Source organism: Megalobrama amblycephala, linkage group LG14 (genome assembly GCF_018812025.1).
Source record: "Megalobrama amblycephala isolate DHTTF-2021 linkage group LG14, ASM1881202v1, whole genome shotgun sequence".
Taxonomy (NCBI): Eukaryota; Metazoa; Chordata; class Actinopteri; order Cypriniformes; family Xenocyprididae; genus Megalobrama; species Megalobrama amblycephala.
Genome location: NC_063057.1, coordinates 18,341,789 through 18,354,427, shown reverse-complemented (window position 1 = coordinate 18,354,427; position 12,639 = coordinate 18,341,789). Strand labels below are relative to the sequence as shown.

The 12,639-nt window shown below is 39.5% G+C and overlaps 1 long non-coding RNA gene across 2 annotated transcripts in view; it reads right to left on the bottom strand.

Moving 5' to 3' along the window:
- LOC125244567 overlaps positions 1-12,078 on the bottom strand; it is a 31,070-nt gene extending 18,992 nt beyond the window's left edge. For both annotated transcript variants that reach the window (XR_007179331.1, XR_007179330.1), the window contains exons 1-2: positions 11,843-12,078; positions 615-795 (exon numbers count right to left, since the gene is read on the bottom strand). This is a non-coding gene — a long non-coding RNA (uncharacterized LOC125244567). The remainder of the gene's footprint in view (positions 1-614; positions 796-11,842) is intronic.
- Positions 12,079-12,639: the final 561 nt, after the last annotated feature.

The following is a 12,639-nucleotide window of genomic DNA, read 5'->3' as shown; positions in this document are numbered from 1 at the left end:
ATTTTTGAAAATATTTTATTATATCTTTTCATGTGACAACACCATGCTGCAGCTCAGTTTCAGGGTCTTGGCAAACTTCTTGTAACCTAGGCCATCTTTATGTAGAGCAACAATTCTTTTTTTCAGATCCTCAGAGAGTTCTTTGCCATGAGGTGCCATGTTGAACTTCCAGTGACCAGTATGAGAGAGTGAGAGCAATAACACCAAATTTAACACACCTGCTCCCCATTCACACCTGATACCTTGTAACACTAACGAGTCACATGACACCGGGGAAAGAAAATGGCTAATTGGGCCCAATTTGGACATTTTTACTTAGGGGTGTACTCACTTTTGTGGCCAGTGGTTTAGACATTAATGGATGTGTGCTGAGTTATTTTGAGGGGGCAGCAAATTTACACTGTTATACAAGCTGTACACTCACTACTTTACATTGTAGCAAAGTGTCATTTCTTCAGTGTTGTCACATGAAAAGATATAATAAAATATTTACAAAAATGTGAGGGGTGTACTCACTTCTGTGAGATACTGTAGATAAGGATAGATACTACTATACTAATAAACCAAAAAAAATGAAACAATATAAGAGAAAAGAATAGGAAAGGCCACCAAACCTTGAGCCATTCCTGGATGTGTGCAGCACCTGCAGCTCTGCATATCCATCTGAAGGATCCCAATGTTAGAAATGAGTGGCTGAACAAGATCCCGATCATCTGTGAGCTGACCAGGGCACTGTTGATCACTTGCGAAGTGTCGTTTTTCAAAGGCAAAGCAGCAAAAAATGTCCATTTAATCCTAAGGGTCAGAAACAAGGTGGAAAATGGTCATAAAAACTAAATTATGACTGTTCTTGTCACAAAAACCTTCAGTAGCTTTATAAGTGAGCCTCAAAGAAGAAGAAAACAATACAACCATTTTGATGTAACACTAATGCACTATTTATGAGAAAGACTGAGCAAAAAGGTCAGGAAAGCTCAGAGGTCAATAACTGTTTCCCCAATTACTTAGCTTTTTGTGAAAACTCACTACAGTAAATTACCATATTTCTCTTCTCCCTTCTTAAAGTTATTAATAATAATAATGAGACTATCGAACCTTAAAGGGTTAGTTCACCCAAAAATTAAATTTCTGTCAAAGTACTCACCCTCATGTCGTTCCAAACCCATAAGACTTTCGTTCATCTTCAGAACACAATGATTAAACAGCGTAGGAGACTGAGATGGAAGAGAAGAAATTGTTGAATAAAGCTGTTATTTTTGTTTGTTGAAAAAGTATTCTCGTCACTTCATAAACTTACGGTTGAACCACTGAAGTCACATGGACCATTTTAACGATGTCTTTACTACCTTTCTGGGCCTTGAAAGTGGTAATTGTGTTGCAGTCTATCGGAGGCCCACGGATTTCATCAAAAATATCTTAATTTGTATTCCGAAGATGAACGAAGGTCTTACGGGTTTGGAACGACATGAAGGTGAGTAATTAATGACAGAATTTTAATTTTTGGTTGAACTAACCCTTTATGATGTATTTGTGTGCAGCTGTTCAGATAAGCCTCAGGTGGTTGTGCAGAAGTTAGACACCTCTGCTTTTGGCTATAATTGAGTGTCATTCAGTCTGACACTTCCAGGTACCGCATTTGCAATACAGAAGTATTATATGGTAGCAAAATGTAGCCACATAAGCGGAAACATGGTGAAGTAAAACTAAATTATAAATGTTTTTGCTGCAAGAAACCTGACCTAACATAACTGCCTGTTTAAGCACTTTGCAGATCATGAAGCTTTTGCATGTGGGTCAATGACGTGACACTATTTTTTTGTGTCCATATGGTTTAGTTAAATTTAAAAGGGTTAAAATTTCAAATTACTTGTATACATTCTCTTTTTTGAGAACAAAGTCGAAAATGTCTGATTTCAATTCATTTTAAGAGAAAATTTGGCGGATGATTGCAAAAACGTCAATGTGGTGTAACTGTAAAAACTGTACCAAATAATTCATCTTGTTTAAAAAAAGGTGAAATTCTCAAAAAAGAAATTCTCAGAAAATAAAAGTAAATGGTACACCATTGTTCTGGATATTATAATTAATTTGGGGAATCATGTGAGTCAAATCAAGTTTCTGAAGTGTCAAGGTGGTGTAACCACCTTTCAAGGAGCCATTTTGTCCAAATTGTGCAAGAAGACCATGTGACATGAGTATTAACTTTTTATTCCTACAAGGCCATGTGCTTCCATGATAATGCCTATCAAATTTGATTTTAAATTGAAATGTCAAATGGTGTAACCGGTTACACCATTTGACTCCTATTACAAGCCTTTCTATTATAGGGGCCAATTTAGTCAAATATTCCTAGTTTATGATGCTGATTAAAGATGTAATATAAACTGACCTACTATTTGGAACCATTTTCAAGTGTTTTTTTTTTTTTTTAATTTCACCTTTTTTAAACAAGATCAACTATTTGGTACAAAGTTTTTACAGTTACACCACATTGACATTTTTGCAGTCATCCTCCAACTATTCTCTCAAAATTCCCTCAAAAAAGAGAATGTATGCAAGTAATCTGCTAATTAGGGCCCAAGCGAAAATTCGCGCAGGGCCCTCTTGTTCTTCTAAGGATTATTATTAGGGCCCAAGCGAAAATTCGCGCAGGGCCCTCTTGTTTTTCTAAGGATTATTAGGGCCCAAGCGAAAATTCGCGCAGGGCCCTCTTGTTCTTCTAAGGATTATTAGGGCCCAAGCGAAAATTCGCGCAGGGCCCTCTTGTTCTTCTAAGGATTATTATTATTTTTTTTTTTTTTTTTTTTTTTTATTTTTTTTCCGTCTTCCGGGGCTTTTTGGGGGCCTTAACATGCTCAAAAACTCTTGAAAATTGGCACACACATTGGAATCCGCGGCCATTAGGACGCCGGAGAGGCTGGTACCCGGGCGTGGCAGGGGGGCTCGACAGCGCCCCCTTGAAAAAAGTCTGAAAATTTGGTCCATATATTAAACACGCTTGCACGTATTAGTATGAAACTCAGTACACATATAGACCTCATCGGGCCGAACAACTTTCGTGCTCTAAGTTAAACACCACGCCAACAGGAAGTCAGCTATTAAGGGTTGTTTGAAAAACGCATGCTCTGGAATTTGATATACTCCTCCTAGACGATTAATCCGATCGCCACCAAACTCGGTCAGCATGAAGTCAAGACACTGATGATTAAAAATTGCCAGGGGATTTTTGATATCTCGAACGGTTTGGCCGTGGCGAGGCAACGAATTTATGGCGAGAAAAAGGAAACAGGAAATGTGTTATAACGTCTGCATACATATATTGATCTTTATGAAACTTCACGAGTGTGTTCGTTATAGGAGTCTGATCACATGGATGTGACTATTGTGAGTCAAAGTTATAGCGCCACCAACTGGCAGCAGGAAGTGTATCACTTTTTGAAATGTTTTGAGATCACCCTCTTATTTTTACCTGATTTGCTTCAAACTTCATCAGTGTAATGTCAATACACAGCAGATGTAGACCTATGACAGGATTTTTGATATTTGAAATATTGTTGCCATGGCAACAGGTCAAACTGTAATAATATTCTTGAGTGTTTTTGAGGCTCTTAACATGCTTCAAATTGCATGAAACTCGACACACACATCAATATTGTCAACCAGTAGACATGGACAAAGCCATAGAAATGGGCGTGGTGGAGGGGCTCAGTAGCGCCACCTTTTGACAAAAGTGGGGGGTTAGTTTTTCCTACAATCACCAAACTCGGTACACATATTGTTCTCATCAAGCCGGACAATTTTCTAATTTACATTCATTAGCTCCGACCAACAGGAAGTCAGCTATTTTGGTTTGAATGTTAATTTTTTGAAAAAACAGGCTATGAATTTTATACTACTGCTCCTACAGGGTTTATCCAATTTACACCAAACTTTTTTTAACTTGTTGCTAACACATTGAAGTTGTTTAATTGCAAACGGATTTTGGATATCTCAAACGGTTTGGCCGTGGCGAGGCAACGAATTTATGGCAAGAAAAGGGAAACAAAGTGTTATAACTTCTGCATACATTAATTGATTTTGATGAAACTTCGGCTTAGTCTTCGTTGTACAAGGCTGATCACATGGATGTGACTATTGTGATTCAAAGTAATAGCGCCACCAACTGGAAGCAGAAAATGTGTCACTTTCAGCATACATTGAGATCACCCTCTTATTTTTACCTGATTTGCTTCAAAATTCATCAGAATAATGTTAAAACTTGGCACATGTAATCCTTTGAAAATGGGCAGGGAGGAGGGGCTCTATAGTGGCACCTTGTAGTGCAGTAAATGTGGAGTGAATTTGACATAGTCCTTTGATGTTTAACCGTTTTAAGTGCCTATTGCCCGCTGTGCACAGTTGCCCTGAAGCCACCGGGGTGGCGGTGCCACCGGGCTTGGGCCCGCCATCGCTGCTCGCAGCTATATTTATTATTTTTTTTTTTTTTTTTTTTTTTTTTTTTTTTTTCCGTCTTCCGGGGCTTTTTGGGGGCCTTAACATGCTCAAAAACTCTTGAAAATTGGCACACACATTGGAATCCGCGGCCATTAGGACGCCGGAGAGGCTGGTACCCGGGCGTGGCAGGGGGGCTCGACAGCGCCCCCTTGAAAAAAGTCTGAAAATTTGGTCCATATATTAAACACGCTTGCACGTATTAGTATGAAACTCAGTACACATATAGACCTCATCGGGCCGAACAACTTTCGTGCTCTAAGTTAAACACCACGCCAACAGGAAGTCAGCTATTAAGGGTTGTTTGAAAAACGCATGCTCTGGAATTTGATATACTCCTCCTAGACGATTAATCCGATCGCCACCAAACTCGGTCAGCATGAAGTCAAGACACTGATGATTAAAAATTGCCAGGGGATTTTTGATATCTCGAACGGTTTGGCCGTGGCGAGGCAACGAATTTATGGCGAGAAAAAGGAAACAGGAAATGTGTTATAACGTCTGCATACATATATTGATCTTTATGAAACTTCACGAGTGTGTTCGTTATAGGAGTCTGATCACATGGATGTGACTATTGTGAGTCAAAGTTATAGCGCCACCAACTGGCAGCAGGAAGTGTATCACTTTTTGAAATGTTTTGAGATCACCCTCTTATTTTTACCTGATTTGCTTCAAACTTCATCAGTGTAATGTCAATACACAGCAGATGTAGACCTATGACAGGATTTTTGATATTTGAAATATTGTTGCCATGGCAACAGGTCAAACTGTAATAATATTCTTGAGTGTTTTTGAGGCTCTTAACATGCTTCAAATTGCATGAAACTCGACACACACATCAATATTGTCAACCAGTAGACATGGACAAAGCCATAGAAATGGGCGTGGTGGAGGGGCTCAGTAGCGCCACCTTTTGACAAAAGTGGGGGGTTAGTTTTTCCTACAATCACCAAACTCGGTACACATATTGTTCTCATCAAGCCGGACAATTTTCTAATTTACATTCATTAGCTCCGACCAACAGGAAGTCAGCTATTTTGGTTTGAATGTTAATTTTTTGAAAAAACAGGCTATGAATTTTATACTACTGCTCCTACAGGGTTTATCCAATTTACACCAAACTTTTTTTAACTTGTTGCTAACACATTGAAGTTGTTTAATTGCAAACGGATTTTGGATATCTCAAACGGTTTGGCCGTGGCGAGGCAACGAATTTATGGCAAGAAAAGGGAAACAAAGTGTTATAACTTCTGCATACATTAATTGATTTTGATGAAACTTCGGCTTAGTCTTCGTTGTACAAGGCTGATCACATGGATGTGACTATTGTGATTCAAAGTAATAGCGCCACCAACTGGAAGCAGAAAATGTGTCACTTTCAGCATACATTGAGATCACCCTCTTATTTTTACCTGATTTGCTTCAAAATTCATCAGAATAATGTTAAAACTTGGCACATGTAATCCTTTGAAAATGGGCAGGGAGGAGGGGCTCTATAGTGGCACCTTGTAGTGCAGTAAATGTGGAGTGAATTTGACATAGTCCTTTGATGTTTAACCGTTTTAAGTGCCTATTGCCCGCTGTGCACAGTTGCCCTGAAGCCACCGGGGTGGCGGTGCCACCGGGCTTGGGCCCGCCATCGCTGCTCGCAGCTATATTTATTTATTTTTTTTTTTTTTTTTTTTTTTTTTTTTTTTTTTTTTTTTTCCGTCTTCCGGGGCTTTTTGGGGGCCTTAACATGCTCAAAAACTCTTGAAAATTGGCACACACATTGGAATCCGCGGCCAACAGGGCCGGGCAGAAGCTGGTACCCGGGCGTGGCAGGGGGGCTCAACAGCGCCCCCTTGAAAAAGGTCTGAAAATTTGGTCCATATATTAAACACGCTTGCACGTATTAGTCTGAAACTCGGTACACATATAGACCTCATCGGGCCAAACAACTTTCGTGCTCTAAGTTAAACGTCACGCCAACAGGAAGTCAGCTATTAAGGGTTGTTTGAAAAACGCATGCTCTGGAATTTGATATACTCCTCCTAGACGATTAATCCGATCGCCACCAAACTCGGTCAGCATGAAGTCAAGACACTGATGATTAAAAATTGCCAGGGGATTTTTGATATCTCGAACGGTTTGTCCGTGGCGAGGCAACGAATTTATGGCGAGAAAAAGGAAACAGGAAATGTGTTATAACGTCTGCATACATATATTGATCTTTATGAAACTTCACAAGTGTGTTCGTTATAGGAGTCTGATCACATGTATGTGACTATTGTGAGTCAAAGTTATAGCGCCACCAACTGGCAGCAGGAAGTGTATCACTTTTTGAAATGTTTTGAGATCACCCTCTTATTTTTACCTGATTTGCTTCAAACTTCATCAGTGTAATGTCAATACACAGCAGATGTAGACCTATGACAGGATTTTTGATATTTGAAATATTGTTGCCATGGCAACAGGTCAAACTGTAATAATATTCTTGAGTGTTTTTGAGGCTCTTAACATGCTTCAAATTGCATGAAACTCGACACACACATCAATATTGTCAACCAGTAGACATGGACAAAGCCATAGAAATGGGCGTGGTGGAGGGGCTCAGTAGCGCCACCTTTTGACAAAAGTGGGGGGGTTTGTTTTTCCTACAGTCACCAAACTCGGTACACATATTGTTCTCATCAAGCCGGACAATTTTCTAATTTACATTCATTAGCTCCGACCAACAGGAAGTCAGCTATTTTGGTTTGAATGTTAATTTTTTGAAAAAACAGGCTATGAATTTTATGCTACTACTCCTACAGGGTTTATCCAATTTACACCAAGCTTTTTTTAACTTGTTGCTAACACATTGAAGTTGTTTAATTGCAAACGGATTTTGGATATCTCAAACGGTTTGGCCGTGGCGAGGCAACGAATTTATGGCAAGAAAAGGGAAACAAAGTGTTATAACTTCTGCATACATTAATTGATTTTGATGAAACTTCGGCTTAGTCTTCGTTGTACAAGGCTGATCACATGGATGTGACTATTGTGATTCAAAGTCATAGCGCCACCAACTGGAAGCAGAAAATGTGTCACTTTCAGCATACATTGAGATCACCCTCTTATTTTTACCTGATTTGCTTCAAAATTCATCAGAATAATGTTAAAACTTGGCACATGTAATCCTTTGAAAATGGGCAGGGAGGAGGGGCTCTATAGTGGCACCTTGTAGTGCAGTAAATGTGGAGTGAATTTGACATAGTCCTTTGATGTTTAACCGTTTTAAGTGCCTATTGCCCGCTGTGCACAGTTGCCCTGAAGCCACCGGGGTGGCGGTGCCACCGGGCTTGGGCCCGCCATCGCTGCTCGCAGCTATATTTATTATTTATTTTTTTTTTTTTTTTCCGTCTTCCGGGGCTTTTTGGGGGCCTTAACATGCTCAAAAACTCTTGAAAATTGGCACACACATTGGAATCCGCGGCCATTAGGACGCCGCAGAGGCTGGTACCCGGGCGTGGCAGGGGGGCTCGACAGCGCCCCCTTGAAAAAAGTCTGAAAATTTGGTCCATATATTAAACACGCTTGCACGTATTAGTATGAAACTTGGTACACATATAGACCTCATCGGGCCGAACAACTTTCGTGCTCTAAGTTAAACGCCACGCAAACAGGAAGTCAGCTATTAAGGGTTGTTTGAAAAACGCATGCTCTGGAATTTGATATACTCCTCCTAGACGATTAATCCGATCGCCACCAAACTCGGTCAGCATGAAGTCAAGACACTGATGATTAAAAATTGCCAGGGGATTTTTGATATCTCGAACGGTTTGGCCGTGGCGAGGCAACGAATTTATGGCGAGAAAAAGGAAACAGGAAATGTGTTATAACGTCTGCATACATATATTGATCTTTATGAAACTTCACGAGTGTGTTGGTTGTAGTAGTCTGATCACATGGATGTGACTATTGTGAGTCAAAGTTATAGCACCACCAACTGGCAGCAGGAAGTGTATCACTTTTTGAAATGCTTTGAGATCACCCTCTTATTTTTACCTGATTTGCTTCAAACTTCATCAGTGTAATGTCAATACACAGCAGATGTAGACCTATGACAGGATTTTTGATATTTGAAATATTGTTGCCATGGCAACAGGTCAAACTGTAATAATATTCTTGAGTGTTTTTGAGGCTCTTAACATGCTTCAAATTGCATGAAACTCGACACACACATCAATATTGTCAACCAGTAGACATGGACAAAGCCATAGAAATGGGCGTGGTGGAGGGGCTCAGTAGCGCCACCTTTTGACAAAAGTGGGGGGTTAGTTTTTCCTACAGTCACCAAACTCGGTACACATATTGTTCTCATCAAGCCGGACAATTTTCTAATTTACATTCATTAGCTCCGACCAACAGGAAGTCAGCTATTTTGGTTTGAATGTTAATTTTTTGAAAAAACAGGCTATGAATTTTATACTACTACTCCTACAGGGTTTATCCAATTTACACCAAGCTTTTTTTAACTTGTTGCTAACACATTGAAGTTGTTTGATTGCAAACGGATTTTTGATATCTCGAACGGTTTGGCCGTGGTGAGGCAACGAATTTATGGCGAGAAAAAGGAAACAGGAAATGTGTTATAACGTCTGCATACATATATTGATCTTTATGAAACTTCACGAGTGTGTTGGTTGTAGTAGTCTGATCACATGGATGTGAGTATTGTGAGTCAAAGTTATAGCGCCACCAACTGGCAGCAGGAAGTGTATCACTTTTTGAAATGCTTTGAGATCACGCTCTTATTTTTACCTGATTTGCTTCAAACTTCATCAGTGTAATGTCAATACACAGCAGATGTAGACCTATGACAGGATTTTTGATATTTGAAATATTGTTGCCATGGCAACACATCAAACTTTAATAATATTCTTGAGTGTTTTTGAGGCTCTTAACATGCTTCAAATTGCATGAAACACAACACACACATCAATATTGTCAACCAGTAGACATGGACAAAGCCATAGAAATGGGCGTGGTGGAGGGGCCCAGTAGCGCCACCTTTTGACAAAAGTGGGGGGGTTAGTTTTTCCTACAGTCACCAAACTCGGTACACATATTGTTCTCATCAAGCCGGACAATTTTCTAATTTACATTCATTAGCTCCGACCAACAGGAAGTCGGCTATTTTGGTTTGAATGTTAATTTTTTGAAAAAACAGGCTATAAATTTTATACTACTACTCCTACAGGGTTTATCCAATTTATACCAAGCTGTTTTTAACTTGTTGCTAACACATTGAAGTTGTTTAATTGCAAACGGATTTTGGATATCTCAAACGGTTTGGCCGTGGCGAGGCAACGAATTTATGGCAAGAAAAGGGAAACAAAGTGTTATAACTTCTGCATACATTAATTGATTTTGATGAAACTTCGGCTTAGTCTTCGTTGTACAAGGCTGATCACATGGATGTGACTATTGTGATTCAAAGTCATAGCACCACCAACTGGAAGCAGAAAATGTGTCACTTTCAGCATACATTGAGATCACCCTCTTATTTTTACCTGATTTGCTTCAAAATTCATCAGAATAATGTTAAAACTTGGCACATGTAATCCTTTGAAAATGGGCAGGGAGGAGGGGCTCTATAGTGGCACCTTGTAGTGCAGTAAATGTGGAGTGAATTTGACATAGTACTTTGATGTTTAACCGTTTTAAATGCCTATTGCCCGCTGTGCACAGTTGCCCTGAAGCCACCGGGGTGGCGGTGCCACCGGGCTTGGGCCCGCCATCGCTGCTCGCAGCTATATTTTATTTTGAAATTTTAACCTTTTTAAATTTAATTAAACCATATGGACACAAAAAAATGTGTTCACGTCATTGAACCATGTACATAGGCATGTCACTGCATTTACACTGGCCTAGGTGCAATTATCTTAAATGATGATTATATGACATGAATTCCTCTGTGATTTTCTCTTGATTGTTAATTCTTCCAATGAAGAGAATGTGTGATTGGAGAGCAAACTATGCTGAATCCTCCAAGTGTTGCCTGTGTTTGCTACCCAGTTAAAAAAAAAAAAAGCACTGTTTAAGGTGACCTTTAGGATACGTGATGTTACAATAAATGTCCAAAAGCACTGTATTACCATGGTAGATGTCCAATATATCATTGTACTCTTTGGCACTAGAGTTGGGAGAAATAAAAGTGACACTACATGTAAATTTGTGTAAATGCAGAAATCTGAAATGCTGATCTTTTGGACAGCGGGGAGCTGACGCCACGTCAGCGCTCTCACTCTGAGATTTCTGTTGCATATGGGCCCAGGTGACTCTCATCCTCTTTAATCTATGAAGGTGACCCGAGCCAGACCTCCAGTCGATCCTCTCTCACTCTCTCTGAACACACTTAGACTTGCTAATTCTTCTTCCTTTTCAGCACTGCACCCTGTGCAGGTTCCAGGCTCTAATAGCTTCTTTTGTGTGCTAGAAATGGAGCTCAGGCACAAGCAGATAAGTATGGGGTGGGAGGCCATTCGGCTCATCTCTCCAGCACATCTCATCGGCCAAACATGGAGGCGAGATGATCGCTAAGACACCGGCTTACAGGCAAGAGAGCATGATGGATATGGAGAATCCGTTAAGCCTTTAGTCAATAAGGCTACAGGGTATTGCGTGAAAATTACCATGGGTTGGTTTGGTAATGGGTGCTGATGGTTTGAAGGATTCACTAGCATGTGGGACTCACAAACTGGTATATGTATAAAGCACTAATATTAAGATATATATATTGGAATGTGATGGTCAATGTTGGGGAACATTACCTTTAAAAGTTACCCATAACCAATCATGCCATGTTTTTTGCAGTCAACTATGACTGAAAAATACATCAATAGCCTAAATAAATATGTCAATTATGCAATTACGTCAATACTTTTTAATTGTTTGTGTATGTAAAGCGGTGGACATTCACATTCGCCCACTTCGGTATGTTTAATGTCACTGTACCCAAAACTGTTAAACTGTAATGTCATGATGACTTTTACAGTACATTATTAACTAATGTATTATTTTTTACTGCACATACTCGTGACAGATAATGACTAGATAATGCGAGGTGAATATAACCATTCTATAAGTGGTATAAAGTTAAATTTGTGCCATAAAATACTGCGCAACAAATTTCCTTAAATGTTTGCTTATTCAATATGACACGTTACTACTAGCGAAAATTCCCTTTAAATGTCATTTATACTACAACAATATATTCTTGTACTATAATATGTGACTAAGGTACTTCAAAGAATACCACGGTACTAACATACTTTCTGGCATTTACAGTGTTTTGATGTAGGCCCTAACGTTACTTGTTTACCTGAGGTGAGTCGTTCACAAGCTGCGCACGTGCAGGTGTTGGACTTCAAAAATGCCTTTTTCATAGCAAACAAACGAGAGGACGCCTTTCCAGGTTTGGTTTCAAAGGATTGTAGGTGAATTTTCACTGTGTCCAGGGCGCTTCGTGTTTTGTTTCTTCTAAAGTCTCTGGTTAGTGTTTTAATTAATGAGAAAAGCCGTTACAAACGATTTAACGCGTGAGTCAGCTGTCACTGTCAGAATGAATCACACTGAATCGCGAATCGATTCAGACCGTTTAGCTATATCCTTTGACCGATTTATTCAAAAGAACCGACTCAAAAGAGTGATTCAGTAGCGAATCGGACATCGGTGAAGTAGTTTTTTGATTCTAATATTTAGCGTATTTAGCCTGTTTATTTTATAATTAGTTGCATTAATGATTTATGTTTCTGTATGATTGTAACAGTAATCTATAATAATAATTTAAAAAAGATATATATTAGTGGTTGTAAGTGCTGATGAAAAATGATTTCTGTCCCAGTGCTTGAGAATTTTTTTTTTTGTTCATGAATGTGAACTTTTAGGCCTATGTGAGACCTCTTTTTTTGCCTCCCTCCACTGCCTTATCTTATCTGCCATCCAGATTCTCACAGATCTCTCTTCTTGAGCTTGGAGCTCCTCTGAGACCATCAGAAGTTGAACCAGAGACTCAGATTTTAACATGCTGTATATAACATCTTTGACCTGAACCTGTGCAAACACTAAACAGACCTGCCTGACAGCGATACACACTTCATGCTCCCAACCAAGCATGAT